We start from the raw sequence: 11,174 nt of genomic DNA on the forward strand, positions 1-11,174 counted from the left end.
TTGCAATTCAATAATACAAGAAAATGAATAAAACACAAAAAATGTAGCACATCTGATAAAAACGCACGCGACCAAGTGAAATCTTTAACGACATTCAAATAACACACCAGTAATCGTCCCCAGAAGCAGTAACGCAACCCGATAATTAGTCGCCACACTATGTCGCTTCTCGTACGTACACATATATACTTACTTACCGTATATGCAAACAGTCTTTAAATGTTTGGTTACGAAAGGAAGAAAATTATAGATATTCGCGAGACGAGCAATTTAAATGTGACAAACGGAGCGAAGCTACGTTCTGTAAAAGATTGTCCAACCATTCCTTTAAAAATGTGAAAAATGCTTGGTCGATCCACGCATGCATTTCAAGTTTCACTTGATTCATTGTTCATCGACTGATTGGATTGTAACGGTACACATAAATAAGTACATTCAATAAACGATACGACCGCGTGAACGTAGTAATTGATATTCAATGCGTACACTTCATTCATCAATTTGCTACATGAATTCAATAATTCATCACTGATTGATTTTCAGTGTCTGTACCGGATAATTAATTTTACTATTCGTACTCATTGGTAGATGATTGATTCGATCGTACGTACCGAGTAAATAATTCACATCTATCCGATAATTGATTTGACGTATGTCCACTGATTGATCAATTTGATTGATCGTACACATTCAGTGATTGACTTAACTACGTGTGTTAAAATAATTGATTAGACGCTGCGATTTCCACTTCACGGTTTCCATTAACGAGGATGAATCTTTATTGTCTTATCGTTTCCGAGTGCTGTCTCCCTGGCAGCGAGGGGCTCTATCGGTGAACGAAAGATCGCCGTAGGGTTCGGCGGCGAGGAAGAAGCGGCGCCCCGAAACGCGGGAAAGTAAGCACGATGACGGAGTTTCGCGTTAATGAGTGTTGGCGCGCGCCACGAGGTATCAGGGGAGAGGCGAAGCGCGCGTCAAAAGAGGACAGGGAGCGAGAGGAGGAAAGCGGCGGTGGTGAATCGAGCAGGGGATGAAGAGGAGGTGGAGGAACGACGAAGAGGAGAGCGGGTCCGCTCGTCTTGCGCGCGCTTGTACGCGCGCGTGAGCGCGAGGAACAAAACGGCAGCTGCAGCTGCGCCGCGGCTGACTGCCACGCGCCCTCCGAGACATTCAAATAACACACCAGTAATCGTCCCCAGAAGCAGTAACGCAACCCGATAATTAGTCGCCACACTATGTCGCTTCTCGTACGTACACATATATACTTACTTACCGTATATGCAAACAGTCTTTAAATGTTTGGTTACGAAAGGAAGAAAATTATAGATATTCGCGAGACGAGCAATTTAAATGTGACAAACGGAGCGAAGCTACGTTCTGTAAAAGATTGTCCAACCATTCCTTTAAAAATGTGAAAAATGCTTGGTCGATCCACGCATGCATTTCAAGTTTCACTTGATTCATTGTTCATCGACTGATTGGATTGTAACGGTACACATAAATAAGTACATTCAATAAACGATACGACCGCGTGAACGTAGTAATTGATATTCAATGCGTACACTTCATTCATCAATTTGCTACATGAATTCAATAATTCATCACTGATTGATTTTCAGTGTCTGTACCGGATAATTAATTTTACTATTCGTACTCATTGGTAGATGATTGATTCGATCGTACGTACCGAGTAAATAATTCACATCTATCCGATAATTGATTTGACGTATGTCCACTGATTGATCAATTTGATTGATCGTACACATTCAGTGATTGACTTAACTACGTGTGTTAAAATAATTGATTAGACGCTGCGATTTCCACTTCACGGTTTCCATTAACGAGGATGAATCTTTATTGTCTTATCGTTTCCGAGTGCTGTCTCCCTGGCAGCGAGGGGCTCTATCGGTGAACGAAAGATCGCCGTAGGGTTCGGCGGCGAGGAAGAAGCGGCGCCCCGAAACGCGGGAAAGTAAGCACGATGACGGAGTTTCGCGTTAATGAGTGTTGGCGCGCGCCACGAGGTATCAGGGGAGAGGCGAAGCGCGCGTCAAAAGAGGACAGGGAGCGAGAGGAGGAAAGCGGCGGTGGTGAATCGAGCAGGATGAAGAGGAGGTGGAGGAACGACGAAGAGGAGAGCGGGTCCGCTCGTCTTGCGCGCGCTTGTACGCGCGCGTGAGCGCGAGGAACAAAACGGCAGCTGCAGCTGCGCCGCGGCTGACTGCCACGCGCCCTCCGCCGCCGCGGCTCTCTTCGCTTCGGATGGATACGATTTTACAGGTTCTCCTTCTCTTTCTCTCCTCGCTCCACACCTTTTCACCTACTCACGGGTGCTCCTTTTTTCCCCACCGCCCTGCGCCGCGGTTTGTCATCGTCGTCCCGCGGCCGATCCGGGCGTATCGTTGTCCCTGTTCAACGAGGGGCCACGGTGACACGCACACAGGACCGGCGCGAGTGCGTGAGTGCGTGCGTGCGAGTCGGAGAGGACCACCGGACTCGTCACCTGCACCAAAGCCAGACTCCCAACGGTCCTCTCTACGGCCACCGTCGACACCTTGCCCAACTTCTTCGGGGCCCCGGGCCCTGCGTCCCGGGGGTGACAGGGGGCCCACGCCGGCCAAATCCACAGATTGAAATCGATTCGACAATACCCGGCTTCTGATAACGCGCCGCGAAGATTGGTACCGCCGACTTGCTCCTGTAATTAACAGTACACGTAAAATACTGAGTGCACAGTCGAATTTTATGCAACGACTAACGGACATCTTCGATGTAATCGGATATATTATCAAGTATAATATAGTCAATGCGTGATTCGTGTAGCGATCTTATCGCTTAACCGCACCAGTTCTCACAATGCAATCTTGAAATATGCCATTCAAAGCGTTAGTATGCAAACAGTGATTTATGCATCTCGTTTCACTCGTATCGTAAAAGGAACAACTTTTATTGAATCACATTTGCATTAAATCAAGCGTAATGAACACATCAGCAATTTGATACGTTTCAATATTACTTAAAAGTTAGTGTATTTGTTGAATAATGGATCCCCGATGTATTTTGATATTAAACATTCAGATATAAAATTTATTCAGCAAAAAGAGTCGCAAGGAATTACAATTTATGTCTTGCTCTGAACCGCCTCTGTACCTATTCGCACGAGCTGTTATCGCAACTACAAACACCTCTTCTCACCTTCAATTTATTTTTAGACGTATTCTTCGCAACAACCGTTCTATTGATAAATGCAAAGCAGAAAGGTAGACGGAAACAAGTTCCCTGCCGAGTCTTATTAAATCGCAGCGCACTGTAAATTCTAAATGGAAATGCATCCGTCAGAGATGACCTACATATTAGCATGATGTAAAAACATAAGGTGTGTTCTTGCGCATCCATTTGAACATTCATCTGTACACGGACACTTCCACTCGTTGGCCATTTTGGATTTCTAACCAATCACACTTCATATTAAAACAGAGCGAATTTTAAAATCGTAAACATGTCAAAAATTAGGTTCTCGGAGAGTAATATATATGCGTGTTTGAAATAAACAATAGATCATCGTACTTCCAATATGGCCGATGAGTAGAAGGCGCAAACAGCGACACATTTGAACACGCCGGAAGAACATACCTTATGTTTTTACATCATGCATATTAGTACGCTGATACATTTACTATTTTAAAAAGCATCATCGTACGCTGCTTGATTAAAGCGTATAGTAAAATATCAGAGTCTGCAGAAATTGCAGGCGATTTGCTAAACTGTAATTGACAAAGCCAGGAATACGTATCGCCGGGATGAGTTTGGCGCACTATTTTGGTGGCGGGTCGCGTGTTTTTCGGTGCTCGAGAGGACGAGCTCTGACGTAACGCGGGACAGTAAACGAGCTCCCGAACCAGGGAGACAGGTGCAGGTGCATCGGGCGAGCAAAGATGAATTCTGATGCACGATATTTCTTTCGCGCGTGCGTGCCTGGGTGCGTGCTGTGCCACGATCCAGCACGCGCCCGTAGCTACACACGCTGGTTACGTACGTACGTATTATGCACGTGTTCATCGTTTTTCCGTGAAAATCCGACGCGTTAATACGACAATCGTACGGAAAACGTTTATAGCTCGTAAACGAGGGCCCGGTCTTCTTTTACGTTTACGACGCCGGACATCTTCGGCTAGCGTGCAATATAATCCACCTGGTTAACAAGTATTCTCGTTTTTCTACGCTTACTCACTTGCTCGTGCGTTACGACGTGCGAATAACTTGGTGAACGCGCGTGAAATTCGAAAGTGGACGCGTCTCCGTGCGTCGACATGAAAAACGATCGGGTTGCGTCACGTTCGGGTTAGGCTTTAACGAAAGTAAAACGCGTTTCCAAATTAATTGCTTTCGTACTATTATTTATGTCAGTGGGCTTATTAAATAATTGAAAGAGCGGTGGTGAGACAAAGTATATTTTGATTGAAAGTCTCGTTGAAATTAAATGGAACTTGCTAAATTACCTATTAGCCATATTCAAGGATACAATTGTATTAATCGATCATTTATTCTGCTCCCATTTTGCAATCACTATTTTAAAATTCTAATATCTCCTGAGATAGCTTCTCAATTGATAAAATATGCCCTTGTTACTATCAGAATTTACCAACAATAATAATGCTGGTGTTTTATAAATTATTTTCATATCAATTTCAACGTGCAGAAAATGGTAATGCAGATAACGTTAGTATTTACGTGCCAGTAAAGTGAAGAAGTCGTAGCTGCGGTCAGACAGAATTGACTGCGTCAATGCGATGAAAGCAGCCATCCATTCGGGATCTTGAATAATTCGTAGGATCATGTAGGATCGAGGCTGGTTCTCGATTCAAATCGAAGTGTATTCCTGCCCGCGGACGACGCGAACGTCTTAAACGCGGCAGCTGCCGATCGTAATTGGTACCCTCGAAGGCCCGCATCTTCAAAGTGTCGATATGTACTTCGCATCGAGAAATAAGAAATCGAACCGGGGAAAAAAGGAAATGGAAACAAAAAGACGGAATTCGGGCACGTGTCGTCTGCTGGCTGTCCCGGCCAATTAAGGAGTTGTGAAAAATCAAAAGAGACGATTGTGATTTCTAATGCGTGTGAGAATGAACTGAGATATAATTCTAAATAAATTCACTCAAAATTAAATTTTATATATCGAATTCAAGGAAATACAGAATGAAATAATTAAACGCCACGTTGAAACATCACTGGATCAGTACCTGTTGCTAGATTCTCGTTTGCTCACTTACCCGTTGAATAATGAATCACTGAATGAGTTGCTGACAGCACGAACATCGAGAACATAATTGAATCGGTCGAGATACACTTAGTTCCCTGTTTTTGCAATGGAATCGTATTGAGTCACAACCAGTCCCCTCTTTTTCGCGTTCGAAAGGATCCCGTAGAATCGTAACAGTTGCTGGTTCTCATTATCAAGAAAATAACTGCTGATAATCGCAAACTTTAAGTAAATTCACATTCGACATACATTATTAATTCACGTCAACGTTATAATCACCAGAATTGAACAAAGGTTCACTCATCCCGCATGATTATTAAAACAAAAAAAAAGAGAAGAAATATGCATTTCCCATTAGAATTCATAGTTTAAACATAAGGGTATAAAGTAAGCATGAAACAGAAAGGGTAAATCGAATTCGTTAACAATAAAAATGGACTGTTATAATAAATTTTATCTTGAACATAGCTATATATCGGTTTCGCGATACGTAAGATCGCTTTCCCCAACCTTGAAAACCCTTTTTCTGCATCGCGAGTAAATTTCGAGCAGGATCCACCTGCCGTTTTGTTTCCAACCGGCTTTCTTACGTCCCCGTACTTATTATTCCGTCTCTTTCTTGCCTAAGTCATGCATTACCATCCCTTATACACATGCGTCCATTTCCTAAAGATAAGAATATTCGTGACCTATCTAATAATGTTAAAACAATATCTTTTGAAGTGTTCGTACAATAGATTTGTAATGTGCAATACATGCACAAAGTACATTTAACACAGACATATGACAATTTTATAGGGTTGTTAGTTTTATTTCGATTGCAGTTGGAAATTGTATGTCAATGTACAAGCAAAGCGATAAATATTTATTATTACACATGTTTAACAAGATTTTATCGTTACGTGTAATTAAAAAGAAATCGTGTCATGATTGATACGTTAAAGAAAAGGCCGATAAGGCTTGCGGCGGGGCGGTATAAGAATAGAAGTAGGGAAAAAGGGTATCTGCGGCTCGGAGGTGCTAAAATAACGTCGATAATCTCTGTAAGTAATAACGAAGAACAAACCCGGGAAGAGTAACCCTCGGGAAAGGGAGCCGCGCGGTTCTGAAAAGGTACGTTGGCGAAGAGGTGGAGCAGGAGAACGGTTGAGGTAAAGTGCGAATCGAGTTAAGTGAAAGGCAGTAACGACGAAAGTGGGAAAGGAACGAGAAGAGGAAGAGCACGAGAGGTGGAAGAAGAAGATTTTCAAGATAACGCCGCGGCGCGGTACCGTGCCGGTGCGGGTATAGCTCGTCTCTCCTTGAGGTTCTTGGCGCCGGTACCTCGTTAATTACACCCCGACCGATCGTAATTATCCCCTGGCAGATAATGAGTCGATTACCAAAGATGGGGTCGGAACGAACGGGAAAGGAAAAGGAGAAAAAAGATCTGGGAAGGAGAGAAAAAAAAAGGGGGAAAGAAACGTCGACTTTTGCGTCGCCGCTGTGTACCGTGCCGTCAGCTCTCCTTGGACAGCTTAAAAAAGTTCGCATTCTTGTTTTGGAGACGTCATCTTAATCGTCGCGCTCTGTTTGCGTATACGGACTTATACGGGAACGTCGTTTTTAATGCTGACACGTGCTCGTTTTCCACTTTGCGTTAATCGCTATTTACAATCGCAAAGATATACCTCCGACTCGCATTTTTAATACTTAATAAATGTACGCTCATCATTCTGCAATCTCTGCTTATTGTAGGGTATCAGATATTTTCTTTTTACCGACCAAACCTCATATCTCGCAAACAGTTAGGACATTGTAGACATCGTTCGGCGAATGAACGTCAAAACGTTTATGCGGGAGCATATGTCCGCGTACCGCACGCGGTTTGCGATTTATCAGCCCAGCCGTGCCGTAAATCAGCGCGGTTTTAATTAATTGAAACAAATGGCGAACCATCGAAGAACAATTCGTCTTGGGCTTAAATTCCCAATACTTTTTATCCGACCGTTGTTGATCATCATGAACGTCTGCGTAATTTTATTATCGCTGTACCGAACCCACGGTGCGTACACCGCTGTACATAGTGCGTACTTTCCGATCAAACCGTGAGACAGCCGCGTCGATGAAGTAGTGAGTTATATGAAATGTTTTATTATCGGCGGATCCGCGAGTCGCCGTGAAATAGCTTGCCAGCCGAGGTCGTAGGTCTTGGGTCATCGATGCCAAATGTGGTCTGCGCACACCCGGCCTTGCGTGCGAGACCTTAACCCCTCCTCTGCACTTGCAAAAGATGTACATGAACAAATCTTAGCCAGTGTTCAGCCGGTCTTTAATTTATGTCACATCGGTTAAACGCTTTTTCGTAAACTGTCATATTGGTAAATGATCGTATTGTCTTCTATAATTAATGTAATATATTAAAGTGTAGACTTTACAAGCAGAATTTTATGAGTCATTAACAAACGATTAGTACAATCACTGTTGTAACATACCTACTCTAACGTTTATACATTAGATGTTACATAATTACATAATTTCAATGAAATTTGTTTGCCTCTCTTAAACATCCCTTCGAATCTGAATGTGCAGTTAAAATTAAAGTTATCTGAGATTTGTTTGTCATATATCTGATCGTTCGCCGAGCTTGTCAAAGGACCTGAGTGCCGTTGACAATTTAGATAACGGTTTGAAAAATAAGAAAAGAAACTGTGCACACAGGGGAAGAGAAGCGATCTCCTCTTGTGCGACGCGACGTGATTTTTCTTGAGGGATCCCTTTCAGGTTTGCGGGCAGTCGAAATCCGGGAAGTCGTAAAACGACCAAACAGCCTTCGCTCTCGAGAGTCTCTCGACAAATTCTTTGCAACCGCGCGGCGGCGCGCCGCGTGGCCAAGATTCCGCGAGTTCGATCGAGAGGGAAACGAAAAACTTATCTGATCGCCAACTCTCGCTCTTTTACCGTTTTATACCTTTAGAAAGTCTGTCGCGCGCCGACGATTAAATATTTTTGCCAGTCCAATATTTACGATGCTATTGACATAATACAACAATCGTGTGTCCACTGAAAAACAGTGAAAGCAATTATGGAATTCAAACGAAGATTCATGATTAAAATCTGGTTAATAAAACAATAGATAAAAATTCGTAAATGCAATTCTTTCAGATTTAATCATGAATTTAATAAAATATAAATTGATTTATCCTCCCCTATATTTCATAGTTAATCATATCCCTAAAACTGTATTTTTAATACACGTATCATTTGTATAATCTATTCCCTTGAATAACTAATAGGAAAATGTGAAGTCGAATGAAAACTTGTCGTCAGTACTGAACAGGACGATCTGTTAAAATGTTTCCCTTTCAATGGTCATCCTCTACGATTGTTGGCTAATCTGTTGCTTTCACTGACCGACGGTCAACGGTCGTGTAAAGATTGAATGAGGGATTCGAGGATCGAAATCGAGCGTCTGGTCCGGGGCACGCACGGGGCATTCCTGAGGAATACCGAACGAAGAGATCCTAGCCCAGGATACGCGGTCCTGGAATACACGCGGCGTCCTTCGTGGCCGCGCGAGGCTTTGTTCGTTCATGTGAAAAATGACTCGGCGAATGATCCTCTGCGGAAAAAAGAGTCTCGGAATTACGTGAAGGACAGGATAGGAGGATAACCACCGTCGCCGGCTGGTCGTACGATAAATCTTTAGGTACCGCGTCCGCGCGATCGATCCTCGCCTCGTGACAACGAGCCACGAGGATGTTTTTACGCGCACCGTTTTTACCAAAAGATAGCATTCCCTTTTTTATGTTGCTTCTTCTGCTCCGGTAACAATTTCATCGGTCGCGACATCAAATTCAATTGAGATATTTCGCGTTAGATCTGAGATACCGCGTAGCAGGTGCGTAACGATGAGTGCGATCAGAGATAATAACGACAATTACTATCAGTGGTGAAATCTAGGAATAATTCAATTTTTGTCAAACAATGCGATTCTTTATGTTTTATGGTTTGTAGCCTGCAAACACGATATGGTTGTGCAAATTATAAACGTATATTAGTGTGTGTTCAAATACTTGTATTAAATAACGCATACAAAAATAAGATGTACCTCGAATATGAAACAATTTCGTACATAAAGTAATACATTGAACTGGATATGTCAATCACGTTTGGATAATTATGTAGACGGGACGAGCGAATTGCACCGGGCCCTGTGTACAACTTCATAAAAGTGACGTGACCACTGACTGATTAATCAGCGTTATTAAAGATTTCGTAAGGCGGCATTAAATGAGACATTAATTAACGAAATACAGTAATCAACGGAGCGTAGACAGGATTTAATGAAGAAGTCGTGTAGGTATTCTTCACTGAAACGCGCGTAGCCCGTTTTCTGATTTATTGCGTACACCGTGAAAATGTAACATGGGTGTACGCGTGTGTGGTAATTATGATGACACTGTGCGTCTGTGTACCACGCAATTATGAGATTATGTAATGAAATTATATAGCTTGTTTAAAAACTTAATATTCAATCGAATATTTCATTTTAATATTCTATCGTTTCCACTTAACTTAATAGAGTTTTCAACAGAAAAAACGTAATCATGCTCTTACTGGACATTGCAATTTTACCAAGGCATTTATCCATTTACGTTGCGTAAGGTTAATCACTTTTTAATTCAATAATACTCATAAATAAAAATTTATAAAAATATTAATAATTCTATATAAGAGTATCAAAATTCTTGTTATCATTTCAACGATATATCATTCAATTTCATTTCTTTTCATATATGAAATAATAAAAAATTATATTTTCTATTAAAATTGTTACATTTGTCATCTCAGACCCTATGAAATAAGTCCAATATTCCTTTTATAAAACGAGTATCTTGAACAAAAGTAAGATTTTGAACGAAACAAAGCAATTTAAGCACGTGCGCATGATTCTATCGTCGTGTAGTTCGTGGAAAACGGGGTGGCGGTGATAATCTCGGCAAGGTCGTACGCGAGGAGTAGTGGAAAACGACGACCCCGTTGCCACGACGACGTGTCCAGGATCGTTAATCAGCGTGGCGCTCCGCTAGCCGCCGATCAGACCGTAAAACCGTGATCGTTTTGCACTTAAACCGCGCGGCTCAACGGTGCTAGTATACGACGCGACGATACTGTCAATTGCCATTCGCGACACGATGAGATGTTTAAGGGAAAAGTGTGAAATGAATATACATCTTGAAGAGATAAATTTCTTATAATACTTATCGTATGGAAATCACTTTTTTATTCACAATAATAACTAAAGTTTGCTAATTAATATACTTGAAAATAGAGGCTAAAAATAAATTGAATTAAAATATCGAATTATATTAAAATAATTCTATTTGTAAATAATTCTATTTTAAACGATTTTTAAATTAAAACTCTAAATTAAATCACGAGAATGAACAACAAATCATCGAACGTTCGTAGTGAAGATCATTATCAGTCATTAAGAAAAATTACTGACATATGCACGCCGGTGTTTATCAGATTCGCACCTTGTCGATTGTTTCTCGAGAGAAGAATCTGTAGAATCTCTTAAGCAACGGACGATATGCGCATACCTTATGAGCTAATTACAATCCTTTGATGGTAGGTTACGCGCGTATTACACCTGTCCAAGGGATGCGTGTCAATCGATAGAAAAACGTTCCCAGTTGAACTCTTGGTTATCTTGTTTCTCCGCGTTTAACGAAGGCAAACCTGTTGCAACATTGTACAAGTGTACTTAACGTGTTACTTTTCGATGCATTTGTTCATGGGACAAGTTATTACTCATAAATTAATATGAACCTGTTTATAATTAACGAGCCACGTACTATAAAGTCATTCTTCTCTTCAGACGGATTTATGAATTGTTAATTTATGAAGTAAGACTATTCTAATT

The sequence above is a fragment of the Ceratina calcarata genome, unplaced genomic scaffold (genome assembly GCF_001652005.2).
Source record: "Ceratina calcarata isolate Rehan_Ccalc_2016 unplaced genomic scaffold, ASM165200v1 scaffold406, whole genome shotgun sequence".
Lineage (NCBI taxonomy): Eukaryota > Metazoa > Arthropoda > Insecta > Hymenoptera > Apidae > Ceratina > Ceratina calcarata.